A 15,640-nucleotide genomic window follows, 5' to 3' on the forward strand; every position below is an offset into this window, starting at 1 on the left:
TTGTATTTTTAGTAGAGACAGGGTTTCACCATGTTGGCCAGGGCCAGGCTGGTCTCTAACACCTGATGTCAAGTGATGCACCCACCTCAGCCTCCCAAAGTGCTGGGATGACAGGCATGGGCCATCACACCTGGCCCGACCTCCCGACATTCCCCACTCATGTCACCTAATGTAATGAGTTTGTTGTAGGGTTATCATTCTCCATCAGTGTTCCAGCGCCCTGCTCTGCACAGAGGAGGGGCTCAAGCAGTGTGGTCTGAATGAGTGAGTGCGTGAGAACTGGAATGTCTGATGACGTGTCACCCCACTTTACAGATGAGCAAAGCAAGGTCCAAGAGAAGAAATGATGAGGCCAAGTGCCCAGCATGTCTGGAGCAGAGCTAAAACCCTAGAATGCTACCTTTGAACCCTGCTCAGTGCTCGTTCTTCTGCAGCCACAAAAACCCACCAGAGATATTTTTGGCTCAATCACTGCCCACCTGGACAGGTATGGGTTTCCTATTCCTGTGCCAACTTCAAAAATGTGAAAATCCACAAAAGCAACTGCTCACCATGATAGCTGACACAGGTTGCCCAGTCTCAAGCCCTGGCCCCTGCCCACCAGAGTTGGCCTTGAGCTCTGTGGGACTTGCCGATGGAGGGCACCCCACCCAGGCCTGCGTCAAGTGCCCCAGGTGGGTGCTACCTGTTCATCGCTGCCAAGCCTCCCAATACTCCTTCAAGGATGGGCTGTTTGTGCCTATTTGACAGCTAAAACAACTAAGGTTCCAAGAGCAGAAGGCACAGAGCTTTGCCTTAAAACCACTTGTCCTCACCTCTGAAGGGTGATCACTGGGGCTGATACTGTTCTGAGACTGTAGCACATGAGGAGTGATGTGTCTGCCACACAGTGCCTAACACCCCACCACTAGTCTCACTCACATGGAAAAAGCAATGTATTACTGAAGGCCTCTTTTAAAAAGCATCAAGGGAGTCTAGTACGGTGGAAAGGGTAATGGGCTGGGAATGAAAAGATCTGAATTCTAGTTGTGGTTGTGCTATCAACTCACTTTATGGCCTTGGATGAGTCTATCCAACCCCCTCTCCAGACCAGTTTTCCAGGAGTATGGATGGGGGAGGGGTGGGGGAAGAATGCTTGGCCAGAGCATTATTTCCCAGAGCATGGGCTGTGTGCCCTGAGAGATTAATTTAGGGGGATACATGGACTCAGCATTAACAATTACATAATGAATGGCCGGGTGTGGTGGATCGTGCCTGATATCCCAGCACTCTGGGATGCTGAGGCAGTTGGATTGCTTGAGCCCAGGAGTTCAAGACCAGCCTGGGCAACATAGCGAGACCCTATCTCTACAACAAGTTTAAAAATTAGTCAGGTATGGTGGTGTGTGCCTGTAGTGCCAGCGACTTGGGAGGCTGAGGCAGGAGGATGGCTTGAACCCAGGAGTTTGTGGCTGCAGTGAGCCATGATCACACCACTGCACTCCAGCCTGAGTGACAGAGCAAGACCCTGTCTCAAAAAAAAAAAAAAAAAGAATTTTGTAAATGAAATCATTGTTTCCTTTCTGATCAATTTCCTGACTACTAACAAGAAGAAAACCTCAGTTTGGTGCTGATGTGTCTTTAACGCCTCCCCTTTTGCTAACTCCCTTTTTAACAAAAACCAAGCAGACCTCAGGCTGAGAGCCCTCAGCAGACGGCAGCGCCTGGCTGGACTTTCACAGACCACTCTGCTTTGTTTTCGTTGCACTTTTGTTTAAGGTCACCGTCTTTTCAGGGCAAGTGGAACGTGCTTTTCATTTACTCTAGCAGTATAAAGTGTCCTTTTTAAATACGCTCATTTAAGCTGAAAGAATGAGTTGGTTTCATGAAAAGTACCGAATCAATATGAGCATCAGTAGAAGTGAAATTAGGAAAAATGGCAAAGTGGAAAGTGGATGATGGGCTGGAGGGGCTCTTTCGGGGCAGCTGGGGGCTCCCGGGTTCACAGCCCAATCAACATAAAGAGCAGTCCTTCGCTTCACTGTTCGCAAAAGCCTTTTCCAAGCACAGTCTCAGTCAATGCATCCTATGCCCAGCAACCCTGTTTTCCAGGGCCTCACCCACAGCCACAGCCACATCTTGTAAGCATCCCAGCTGCCAATCACAGGCTATTGCAGGCACTTTAGACATCGCTGAACCGTGCCCTACACCTGGCTGGAGTGGAAGGCACAACTCGAACCCTACATGCCAGAAGACGAAACTGAGGCTCCAAGAGTCACGTGGCAGTTTTTTTTCCTGCAGCAGTTGTAACAAATTCGCACAAACTCAGTGGCTGACAACAACAGAAATGCATTCCCTCAAGGTTCTGGAAAATGGAAGTCTGAAATCAAGGCATCAGCAGGGCCATGCTCCCGCCAAAGCCTCTCAGCGGGATCCTTCCTCGTGTCTTCCAGCTTCCGGTGGCCCCCAGCATTCCTTGGCTGGTGGCTGCATCCCTCCAGTCTCTGCCTCCATCCCCATACGGCCTTCTCTTCTGCAGCCTCCCTCTCCTTCACCTTCTCCAAGGACACCTGTCATTGGACTTTGGACCCTCCCTAATCCCGGTTGATACCGTCTCAAGATCCTTTACTTATTTACATCTGCAAAGACGTTTTTTCCAAACAGTGACATTCACAGTTTCTGGGGGACATCTGGGAGATTGGGGTGGGGTCACCATTTAACCCACGACAAACAGTATCAGGATTGATGCTTAGAACGGAGCCTGGTTTCCTTCACTGGACACACAGGCGCACACTGGAGCCCACCTCCCCTGCCCGTACCACCATGGGTTGCCCACTCTGCCTCCTCAGACCCGGAAACCCAGGGCACCTGGTGAAACAGCAGGCACCCGGTGTGGCAGGGACCAGACCTCACACCATCTCACGCTCCCATTTAATTAGGACTGAAGACTGAACTCTGCTCAATGATACCAGCATCATCCCACTCACCTGCCTGGGGACCCATCTCTTTGAGGAAATTTATAGCCATAATTTAGTAGGTGAATTATGGCCGCTGGCACCTGAGCCAAGAGAATTGCCCGGGCACATTAAACCCACCCGCTAACACCCCTTGATGCTGGAACCACCCTCACAGCGCCTGTAAAACAGGGAATGGCAGAGAACGGGGACCCTCCTGGGAGCCGCAGGGCCCCCAGGACCGCAGCAGCCTCCTGAGCTGGGGGCAGAGAACTGGGTTTTCCTCCAAGCGCTGCCTCACTGGGTGAGCTGTGGTGGGTCCTAGGCCCTTTCTGGGTGCCAGTGGCCTGGCGATGCCAAGTGTGGTGTGCAGGCCAGCAGCATCCAGGAGATGGTTAGAACTGCAGAAACTCAGCAACCCACACTGAATCCAGACCTGCACGTTACCATGCCCCCACTCCAGGGGTGTGTGGCCAGAGTGACGCTTGGGAAGCACTGGCAGAAGCACAGGATGGAGTATGCCTTGGTCTATGGGAGGTGCTGTAACAAAACACCACAGAGTGAGTGGCTTATGAGCCACAGGAATCCACTGCTCACAGTTCTGGAGGCTGGAAATCCAAGATCAAGGCACCTGGGCAGGTTCAGAGTCAGGTGAGGGCCCACTTCCTGGTTCCTAGACTGACTTCTTGCTGTGTCCTCACCTGGTGGAACAGGCAAGGAAGCCCTCTGGGGCTGCTTTTATAAGGGCACAAGTTCCATTCACAAGGGATCGACCCTCATGACCTAATCACTCCCAAAGGACCCACCTCCTAACACCATCACCTTGTTAGATTTCAACGTACAAATTCTAGGGTGACACAAACATTCCAACCACAGCAGGGCACAAGCCAGACAAGCCTGGCACACCATGAATCCAGTCCCCGACATGGACCATGCACATGCCCACAGTTCCTGCCACACCTCAGAGACACCACACATGGTGCACACACACCTCACTTCACACATTCATGGAAACGCATGCTCCAAGACACAACACACACTCATATATGCACCTATTCACAATCTGTGCCCATTCCCAAATGTGTCACTGATGGTAGGATTGCAGGCAGCTGAGAAAGAGCTTGAGGTTCTCATATACGTTTGTCCATTCAGCATATTTACTAGTCAATGACTGGGAGCCAGGCATGCACCAGGTGTCTGTGTGTGAAGTTGAAGGAGGAGGAGTCCCCAGCCCTCAGCTCAAGGTCACGATGTGGTCTGATTGATGCAATAACAGGTGGATATGCACAGTAACGGGAGAGGGAAAGGGAGGAGATCGACCAGCCGTTGGGGAGAAGGTGGACCAGAGAGGCTTCCCAGACAAAAAGACCTGGGCTGGATCCCAGCAAATTAGTATGAATGTTCTTGGCAGGCAAAGTAAGTGTATTCGTCTGTTTTCACACTGCTGTAAAGAACTTCCTGAGACTGGGTAATTTATAAAGGAAAGATGTTTAATCGACTCACAGTTCAGCATGCTGGGGAGGCCTCAGGAAACTTACAGTCATGGCAGAAGGCCAAGGGGAAGCAAGGCACCTTCTTCACAAAGCATCATGAATGAGAAGTGTTGAGCGAAGCAGGAAGAATCCGTTATAAAACCATCAGATCTCGTGAGAACTCACTCACTATCATGAGAACAGCACGGGGGAAACTGTCCCCATGATTCAACTACCTCCACCTGGTCTCTCCCTTGACATGTGGGGATTATGGGGTTACAATTCGAGATGAGATTTGGGTAGGGACACAGAGCCTAACCATATCAGTAAGAAAGGACATTTTCAGTAGAGAGAACAGAAGCAGCAAAGTCCTAGAGGCATAAATAGGTGGCTCAGGGCAGGCGAAGGTACAGAATGCATGCCATGACTGATACCCAGGTTCCTAAATTGGACTCAAGTCCTCTAGTCCTCTCCACTCCCCTCCTGGCACCCCAATCAGGCCACCCTCACCTCTTCTTTGCACCAAAACAACAGCATTGTTTCAGGGCTCCTTGCTCGACTTAACTCTTACTCCTTCCAGACCCACTCACCTCCCTCTACAGCCACAGGGACCTTCCTACCATGCAAATCTGATCGTATCGCCCTCTTGATAAGCCCTGCCTTGGCTCCCTAGTGCCCTAAGACTAAAGACTAAAGTTTCCAGGTAGGTTTCTCAGGTTCTGTCCAACTTTCATATCAAGTTGCATCTGCAATGCTGTTTTAATCTCACCCAGCTCCCTCACACTGCCTTACCTTTACGTGCACCATTTCTTCTGCCTGAAGGTCCCTTTCCCAACCCCCTTCTCCACCTGTCAAACTCCTACCCATCCTGCAAAACCCATGCTGCCAAAGGTCTTTTCATCCAAAATGCCTTCCATGAGAGATGCTTGGAAAGGAGAAATAATTAAGCATTGGGGTCAGGTCTTCAGTGGTTTCTCAGAAATTCAGGCTCTGGGATGAGACAGGAGCAGGAATATGCAGGGGTTTTAAGGTTCAAACACATCCACAAGGCAACCCCAAAACATTTTGCAGAGCTTTTTTCTCTTTGTTTCTTTTTTAAATTAGATTTTCATATTTCAGAGACTAAGAAGCTCAAAATATTTTCCATGATAATCGTTCTTAGTGCCTCAAGACAGTCAAACTGGTTTTATTTTTATTCCCTCAGACCTGAGCTTTTTGAGCACTTAGGACAAATGAAGCCCTATTTCACAAAGAAGGAAAACACACAAAACCCACCCCCTCGAGGCCTGCACTAGATTGAGGACATGAGTAAATAACAACAACAATAATGATAACAATAGCTGTCAGGGCTCCGGGAAGGGGTGTTATAAACAAGGTCTCTGACCACAGAAGAGGCTGCACAAATCCACATAAAACAACCTCAAACCAGCGAGGCTGTAGGCCATGAGCTGAAGCGGGGTGTGAGGAGATTCTAGAGGCTGTGGGAGGGCCATGTGGCAATCCAGGAGGGCTTTATGGAGGAGGGAAGTTTCTCCTCCCACAGCCTCAGTGACCTAAATCCCCCCTAATGAAGACGGGCCACTGGGGCCTGGCCTGGGTGTGCTGGTCCCCTGCAGCTATTTCAGGCACCCTGTGCTCCATCAAGGCAAAGATACACTCCTAAGTGACTTTTCAAATTAAGATTGTTCGGAATTCCTAGCCAGTGCAATTAATGGATCCCAAACACTGTTAATTATGTTTTCTGTGGCCAGTGTACAGAGGCTGATCGATCCACCCTGAACAGCCAATTACAGAGGCACTGCAGATCAAGCCCGCCTGGAGAGGTAAGGAGGCCAAGCCTGGCGCCAGCAGGGGGCTTTAGAGACTTTTCATCACGCAAGGCTCCATGCGAACCCACCTGCCTGCCTTCGGGGTGTGGCACCAGCAGACTCAAGCCAGATGGAGTTGCATGCTCACACCCAGACAGCAGAAGACCCTGAGACCTTTACACTTGGAAGGGAGCAAATGAGCCTGATTTCTGAGTGTGCTACTGTGTGTGCATGTGAGGTGTCTTTGTGCCAGGTGTGTGCATGTGTATATGTGCAGAAGAGGTGGCTGCTTGTGTGTGAGTGTGTGTGGGGACATGATTGGAAGGATGTATGATTGAAGAGATGAGTGTGCATGTTTGTGTCTGAAAGCCACATGCTATTGAAACTGTGGGCATGTTTGAGTCCAATCAATCTGCTATAACAAAATACTGTAGACTGGATGGCTTGCAAACAACAGAAACTTACTTCTCAAGGTGCTAGAGGCTGGGGAGTCCAAGACCAAAGCTCTGGTAGATCCCATGTTTGATGAGGGCTGGCTTCCTGGTTCAGAGATGGCCCCTCCTTCTCAAAGTGTCTTCACATGGTGGCAGGGGTGAAAAAGCAATCCAGGGCCTTTTTTTTTTTTTTTTTTTTTTACAATGAAGTCTCGCTCTGTTGCCCAGGCTAGAGTGCAGTGGTGTGATCTCAGCTCACTGCAACTTCCACCTCTCGAGTTCAAGCAACTCTCATGCCTCCACCCCCCAGGGAGCTGGGATTACAGGCATGTGCCACCACACTGGCTGATTTTTTTTATTTTTAGTAGAGATGGGGTTTCACCATGTTGGCCAGGTTGGTCTCAAACTCCTGGCCTCAAGTGATCTGCCTGCCTCAGCCTCCCAAAGTGCTGGGATTACAGGCGTGAGCCACTGCACCCAGCCTAGAGCCTCTTTTATTATTATTATTATTTTGAGACAGGGTTTTGCTCTGTCACTTAGGCTGGAGTGTAGTGGTAAATCACAGCTCACTGCAGCCTCCAACTTCTAGGCTCAAGCAATCCTCCCACGGAGTGTCATGTAGCTGGAGCTACAACCGTGCACCACCAAACCCAGCTAACTTTTTTTTTCTTTTAGTAGACACACGGTCTCACTATGTTGCCCAGGCTGGTCTCAAACTCTTGAGCTCAAGCAATCCTCCCACATTAGCCTCCCCAAGTGCTTGGATTACAGGTATGAGCCACCACACCTGGCCTGGGACCTTTTTTGTAACAGCACTACTATGGTTTGAATGTCTCCTCCAAAGTTCGCATTGAAACTTAATTGCCATTGTAAGGGTATTGAGAAATGGGGGCCTTAAGAGGTGATTAGGTTATGAGGGCTCTGTCCTCATGAATGGATTAATGCCATTATCACAGGAGTAGGTCAATTATGGTGGGAATGATAAAAGGATGAGTTTTGCCCAACCCTCTCTTGGTCTTATGCACTCACTTGCTATGTGATGCCTTCTGCCATGTTCTGATGCAGCACAAGCCAGCACCATGCTCTTGGACTTCCCAGCCTCCAGAACCATGAGAAATAAATTTTTCTTTATAAATTACCCAGTCTCCAGTATTCTGTGATAACATGAGAAATGGGACTAAAACAAGCACTGACACCATACATGATATGAGGGCTCCATATCCATGACCAAGTCACCACCCAATGTCCCCACCTCCTAATACCAATACCTTGGGGGTTAAGTTTCAACATACGAATTTTGGGAGAACACAAACATTCAGTCTCTAGTGGGGTAGATGTAAGTGTTAACCAGGTTAAGTGTAGGAATGTGTGCAAAATTAAAGTGTGCCTGTGAATGTGTGGAGCAGTGACAAAGACGGTGTGTGGATCAGAGCTGCTCTGAAAAAGTGTGTTCATGAGTGAGGGATGGGTATGAGTTAAGTGCAAGTACATACATGTGTCACCAAGGGTATGCATAGTGAACAAACAGTATGTGGCTGAAAATGTGTGTGTGACTAGCAGAGGTGTGACTGCTGGCGAGTGTGTTAGTGAAGGGGTTCCCATGGGAAGAAACGTGGGTGCATTGGTGGACTGTAGTATTCACAGGCATAGATAGTCTTTGCCCCTCCATGCAGAAGGATCACTCTGTCTTGACATCCAACATGGCCACAGGACTTGCTCTGGCCAATAAAATGTGAAAATGCCATGTGTCACTTTCAGGTGGAGTTTCAAGAGTCTCTTCCTAGTTCACTGTCTCCTTTGCTCTTCCATGACCACAAGAAGAGAGAGGCTGCATATCAGTGTGCTGGGAGGAAAGATGAGGTGAGACAGAGCCCTCACCCAACCATGATGGATACAGCGTGAGCAGGAAAGAAGCCCCTACTGCTGTGCGGTGCTAAGGTTTGGGGCTGCTTGTTATTACAACCAAATCCAGCCCAGGCTGACTGATACAGGGACTGGGTGTGAATGAGGGGAAGTGGGAGTGGGTAGGGCAGGGGGAGTAAGATAGCATAGGTGTGAGTGAAACCTCTACTGCTGAACAATGCTGTGTTGGGGGATGTTTGTTACTGTGGCATAACCCATCCTGCACTGACTGATACAGGGACTATGTGGCCTGGTGAGTAAGGGAATGTAAGAAGATGAATTTGTGAGTGAGATTGTGCATGTGACTATGTCGAGTTGTCTGTGAGGTTGTGAGTGGGGGTGTGAGGGAGGTCTGAAGGAGGTATTAAGGGTGTAAGGGGCACCTTCCCCCACCTTGCACCTTCTCTGTATCTGGGGCCCCAGGCAGGGGTTGTACAGAGTATCCTCCCACTGCCCACACCGGATACCAGTGGCACCTGCACTCCTTCCTCTTTACCATCGAAATTGCCCTCAAATCTCTCAGCTTCTCCTCCCCGTCCTGCCACCTGCTAACCTAACCTAGATTCCCTACTGGTGGCCCTTGTCATGTCCATCTGGAGGGCACAGCTGCCCCCTCTAACTGCACCCACACTCCCAGGCCTTTCTCTGCACAGCAACCAGAAGTCTCTTTCTAAACCCAAGTCTGACTCTGCCTTTCCCTTCTTTAAAACCCTGAATGGCTCCCATGGCCCCATCACCCTCCTGACTCACCCTGTCTCTCTCAGGCTGCTGCCACACTGACCTCCATTCAACCTGTCAGAGCCCATGCTTCCTCTCCCCGAAGACCCTTCACACATGCTGTTCCCTCCCAGCCCAGAATCTTGTCCCTTCTGCCCTTTACCTAGTTCATATCTCAGCTGCCACTTCCTCCAGGAAGCCCTTCCTGGTATACACTCTCATCACTCCATATGTCTCTCTCTTGAAGCACTGTGTGCTTACTCTGTGAGCTCCCCGTTGGGAAATGGGGAGTGGGGACTGGGTAGGGCCAGGACCTGCTCTTGTTCACCACTGTGTCCCTAATACTGGCATTGTACCCGGCACACAGTAGGCACACAATAAATGATTGCAAATGAGCAAATGAGTGAGTGTGCATGTGTGTTTGTGGGTGTGATGTGTATGTGGGTGTGCCCCTGTGGTGACAGCTGCTAGAACCCAGCCTGGCCCATCCTCTTTCTTCCCTGCCTCTCCCTCCCCCAGCAAGAACCTCAGGGGATGGGACAGCCTCCTCGTCTTTTCTGCACATCTCAGGGGCAAGCAGGGGCGACCTAATGGGAGAGAGGGGCTGCAGGACTCAGGCAAGGAAAGGAAGGTCTGGCTGCAACCAGCAAGGCAGGCTTGGAGGGGATGGCACGACCCTAACTAGACCTAGAGAGACAGGGAAGATTGGAACACAGGTCACTGGGGACTGAGACTGATGGGGTGGAGAGGGCTGTCCAGGTGGAGGGTAGAGCAATGAGCAAGGGAGGCCAGAAACTGACTTCTTTAAATTTAAGTTCCATCAATGCAGGGACCACATCTGTCGTATTCACCACTGTAATCTCCAAAGTATAGTACCTGGCACATAATTAGTGCTCAATAAATATGGGGGAGAGAAAAGAAGGACAGTTTATTGCTCCCTAGGGCTTTTGGGGTTTTTTTTAGAGATGGGGGTCTCACTATGTTGCTCAGGCTGGTCTCGAACTCTTGGCTTCAAGTGACCCTCCCACTTCAGCCCTCCAAAGTGCTGGGATTACAGGCAGGAGCCACCGTGCCTGGCCTCCCCAGGGTTTTTATAAGTCAGTCCTGGAGTCCTGAGCTCCAATCAAGGTTCTGCCACATATCAGCCTTGTGAGCCTGGGCAGCCCATTTGCCTTTTTGTAATTCTGTGTCCTCATTAGTAACACAAAAGTGAGATTCGCAGACCCCTGTGATAGACAGTTGTTTCTGCCTGTCCAGCACCCTGATTCTCCCTCAGGGATTATCCATCATTCTCCCACCTCCCTTGGACTGTGATGTTAGTTGTTTTTCAATTTTTTTTGTTTGTTTGTGTTTGTTTGTTTGTTTGTTGAGACAGAGTCTTGTTCTGTTGCCCGGGCTGGAGTGCAGTGGCATGATTTCAGCTCACTGCAACCTCTACCTCCGGAGTTCAAGTGATTCTCCTGCCTCAGCCTCCCAAGTACCTGGGATTACAAGCATGTGCCACCATGCCCGGCTAATTTTTGTATTTTTTAGTAGAGACAGGTTTCACCATGTTGGCCAGGCTAGTCTAGAACTTGTGACCTCAAGTGATCCTCCTGCCTTGGCCTCCCTCTGTGATGTTTAAGAGAGACTTATCCCAGTCCCCAGCTCTTGGAAGGGCACATGACCTGGGCTTGGCCAATCAAAGTGCTCCATTCCTGGTCCTGTGATTGGCTCAGGAACATGCACGTGACCCAAGTACAATCAGTGAGAATGAGTCCTGGAACTTGTGCTGAAACTATTAATAAAAAGCTTTCTAGTTCTGACAAGAGAATATAGTTCTGGAATTACTCAGGATTCTGTAAAAAGAGCTTGCCTGTGAGAGGAAAATGGGACCAGGTCCTACCCTGCAGACATTGTTGGAGCACCTAGATCCAGCCATGCCTGAAGCCAGTCCTGAGCTTTTTGTGTGTGTGTGTGTGTGGCTGGCACATAAGTAAAGGCTATACGAATTGTAGCTGTAATTAGCAGAATAGGATATGGCACACAGTAGGTACTTGGTGATGTTAGTGCCTGCCTTCTTTCATTCCCCTGCCCCTGGAAACATTGTAGCCTGACTGCCATCCCTTTTTCTGTCCATTATAGATGCTTCCAGAAGGATTGTGGGGCCACGTTCAGGGCATGAGAAAAATGTGTTAATGGTAGAATGCCTGTCAGAGCATTTTCCCATCAAGCTGCTCTTCTTCCCCACAGAAGATGCTTAAGGAATAAGACAGATGCCAAAAGTAATGAGGCCAAGAGCTGTCGTGGTCCTTGCCTGGCAAATTCACAGCTTCAAGCCATTCAGGCCCTGGGGCAGCCACAGAGAGGGAAGGAGTAGAGAGCCCTCGGGGGTCTTCGGGGGCTGGGCACCTCTGCATTAGGCCAACAGTGAGGCCTGGGGTTTCAGAGCTGAGGGCAAGTTCCCATCAGCAAGGCTGTGAGAGCATTTAGTGAATGCCTACTGAATGCTAGGCCTGTGCAGTAGTGAATAATAATAAATGAGGAAGCTAGATCAGAGAGAGAAGACCTACACTTAGTAGGTGGTTTTTAACTGCTTATTGGTTGAATGGGTGGACCTTCAGAGATCCGATCCACGGATAGTCTTCATGCCCCAAATGGCCAGGTCAGTATGGGCAGGGGTGGCACTAACCTGGCTGAACATGGGAAGGGAGCAGAGAAGGCTCATGGACTGAGTTGAGCCTTAAAGAATGAGGTCTTATGACGAGTTAATGGGTGCAGCACACCAACATGGCACATGTATACATATGTAACAAACCTGCACATTGTGCACATGTACCCTAAAACTTAAAGTATAATAAAAAAAAAAAAATGAAAAAAAGAATGAGGTCTTAGCAACGAGAAATCCCGTGTGATGGGGTGGAGAGAAATTCCTGGGAGGAGCAAAGGAGCAACATGCCCCCAGAATATACAGGGAAACGGGGAGGCTCTAAGCACAGCAGGGACCTTACAGATGATGCTAAGGAGCTCAGGCTTTGGGCTGGAGCACGGGGGAGCTATGGGAGGGCTTTGAGCAAGGGAGTGGCCTGATTTAGATTTGGGCTTAAGAAAAACCTCTCTAGCCACTATCGGATAGCTTAGAAGGAGAAATCCCAGAGGACGTTAGCATCAATCAGGTGAGTGATACTGGGGGCTGAGACTGATGCCAGAGATTTCAGAAGCAAAATCAAAAAGCTTGGCAGCTTTTGGAGTCAGATGGAAGGCAGTGTGGAGAAGGAGGCCCAGGGAAAGAAATAGGAAGCTCAAGTTCAAGGCCTGGCCTTCTGGGGCTGGGGTGCAGTTTCCTCTTCTGAAAATGGGACTTCATAATGTCTGCCCTGCTAAACTCAGAGAGTTGGCATGAAAAGCAAGTGATAGGATGACTGGAAAAATGCCTTGAATTGCATACAGCAGGGTCGGCAAAGGTTCTCTGTAAAGAGCCAGATAGTAACTACTTTAGGCTTTGTGAGCCGTAAGTTCTCTGTCCCTCCTACCACTCAACTCTGCACCACAGACCATACATAAACACGTGGGTGTGGCCGTATTCCAATCAAACTTTATTAGCCCGGGGGTTGTGGTTTGCCAACCCAATTTAAGGCGATATGCAAATACCAACACTTTCTTCTTAGCACTCCTGGTATCTCTTCTCTCTTGGCCCTGATTTCTTCCTATTTTTTCTGTCTCCAAAGATCACAGCCCAGAGAAAAAGAAAGTACACTTGGCCCTCCATATATGTGGGTTCCACATCCATGGACTCAACAAATCAGAGTGAAAATATTTGGAAAAAATAAAATGGATGGTTGTGTCTGTACTGAACATGACTTTTTTCCTTGTCATTATTCCCTAAACAATACAGTAGAACAACTCTTCACATAGCATTTACATTGTATTGGTATTATAACTAGTTTAGAAATGATTTAAAGTATGTGGGAGGATATGCGTAGGTTATATGCAGATAGTACTCCCTTTGTATATAAAGGACTTGAGCATCTGTGGATTTTCATACCCATGTGGTATCCTGGCACAAACTCCCCCTGGATACTGAGGGATGACTCTACTTCTCCCTAGGTACTCATTGTGTAAATGAGGAAACTAGATGAGAGTGAGAAGACCTACACTTAGTCGGTGGTTTTTAACTACTTATTCGTTGAATGAATGGACCTTAGGAGATCCAATCCATGAATAGCATTCATGCCCCAAATGGCCAATCTTATACTCGTGGCAGACATCACAAATCAATCCCAGCATGCTTCTCCGTGGAGCATTGATTCGGCTTCTAAATTCTCAAGTCAACATTCCAAGTAGCCACCTTCTATTGAGATCGGCACATAAGAAGAAATGCAAACTAGTTCAACCCTTCTATTTTGTAGATGAGGAAATGGAGGCAAAATAAGGTCTCATGGGGGGTCTGGGTGGACCAGCTGGTGCCCTCTGGCTGCCTGTTTCATCCAGCCTGTCCAGAAGCTCCAGAGAAGCCCTCGTCCAGCTGGGCAGGCAGGGGGTGCCAGAGAGAAGCACAGCTGGGCAGCTGGCATGGGCTCATCCCAGCGCCTCCCTGCCCAGCCACACTGCGATCGGCTCTGGCGGTGTCCCTTCTGTCCCCCACCCGCCTGCTCCCCACAGCTGCTCTTTTGAAAGCCCTGCATGGGAAGCTGTTGATGCGTCTCTCTGTTCCCTTTTCAGACCATTGTCCCCTCGCTGGCGCCAGCCGTGTTCTTCTCTTGGCTGCTTAATTAACAGTATTATTAAAGCCTAGAGGAAAGAGTCACCCAGATCCTCCCTCAAAGCCACTCACGCTTGAGAAGAAGGGCTGCAAGCAGACAGGAAGCAGGGGCTGGTGCCAGGAGATGCCCCCTCCCTGCCTCCAGGGCCCTTCACTTGCCAATGCCCAGTGGAACCACTTTTCCCCACCTTCCTGGGGCAGCCATTGAGGGCCCGGGAGGGAAGAGGCAGGGAGGAGGTGACTTGCAGCAAGCTTGTCTGGAAGCACCCAGGCCTGGTTAATAAACCCTGCTCTCAGCAATGGGTGCAAGTCTTTGCGGAGAGGAGCTAGGCCCCCAGCCCTGGGATCAGGTCAGAACTCAACAGTCACATCCTCACTACCTCCATGCAGAGAAGAAGCAGAAGCAGTAGCTGGAAAATGTCCAGTAGCTGTGTGACCTTGGGCCAAACCAGCACTGTCTCTGTGCTCAATTTCTCCTGTGTAAAAAGTGCTTCTAATGCACCTGGTCTGGTGCTAAGCACTTCGTGTGCATTATCTTACCTATTCCTTGTTCCTGTAATCTACTGCTATATTACAGATCACCCCAAAACATGGTGCCTTAAAGCAACAACAATCACAATCTGTAATTTATGCAGGGTGCAGCAGGATAGCTCATCTCAGCTCCACACGGCATCAGCTGAGACAACTTAACTGTGGGGCAGAGAACCCACCTCCAAAATAGCTCACTCACATGACTGGCAAATTGGTTCTAGCTGTTAGCTGGGAGCTCAGCAGGAGCGATCCACTAGGGGCATGGGGGTGGGGTCTCCATTCCTCTCCATGGGCTTCTTGGGTGCCCTCACAACATGGCAGCCAGGTTCTGGGAAGGAGTAACTTAGGAGAAACAGGCATAAGTGCATGGCATTGTCATGACCTAGCCTCAGAAGTCATAGCATCACCTCCATGCTACTCTGCTGATTGAGGCAATTCAAATGCCCACCCAAGTTCAAGGAGAGGGAACTTCCACTCAACTTCTTGATGAGGAAATGGTGAGATTCTACAAGGGCATAAGGACTGAGAGATGTGGTTACGACCATCTTTGAAAAACACAATCTGCCACATTCTTCAAAACAACTGGAAGGTCGGTGCAATTATTATTTCCATTTTACAGATTAGGAAACTAAGAATTTAAGTCATTCAGAGAAGTTAAGTAATTTACCCAAAGCCACACAGTTTTGTGGCTGAGCAGGGTCGTGAACATATGCAGCCTGACTTCAAAACATAGGGTTTTTCAAACTTTTTTTTTTTTTAGCTGCAAAACATATCCTCCTAATAAAATCTTCCGGGAGAGATTTGTGAAAGGAAGTCAAAACAGAGTGAGTGGGGACTTGAACCCTGCCATCGCCTCCAGGATCCTCTCAGGAACTCAAGTTTCCAAAAAAGTTTGAAAATCCCAAGGTAAGCTGCTCTCCGAGTCAACAGGCAACAAGGAAAAAATCCCCTCCATTGTCTGGCTGGTCTACCTGGTCTAGACTCTGCTCCTGTCATCTTATTTTATAAGGGCTTCCGGGATTGCTGTCTATATTAGCCCATTCTCACACTGCTATAAAGAACTATCGGAGACTGCATAATCTATGAAGAAAATAGGTTTCAC

The 15,640-nt window shown here is 49.2% G+C and overlaps 1 long non-coding RNA gene across 1 annotated transcript; it reads left to right on the top strand.

Moving 5' to 3' along the window:
* The first annotated feature begins 13,590 nt into the window (after nt 1-13,590).
* LOC131381951 (uncharacterized) lies at nt 13,591-15,392 on the top strand. Its single transcript, XR_009211031.1, has 3 exons — nt 13,591-13,678; nt 14,925-15,127; nt 15,299-15,392. It is a non-coding gene; the product is annotated as an uncharacterized LOC131381951 (long non-coding RNA).
* Nucleotides 15,393-15,640: the final 248 nt, after the last annotated feature.

This window comes from Hylobates moloch, unplaced genomic scaffold, assembly GCF_009828535.3.
Source record: "Hylobates moloch isolate HMO894 unplaced genomic scaffold, HMol_V3 SCAFFOLD_19, whole genome shotgun sequence".
NCBI classification, from domain to species: domain Eukaryota; kingdom Metazoa; phylum Chordata; class Mammalia; order Primates; family Hylobatidae; genus Hylobates; species Hylobates moloch.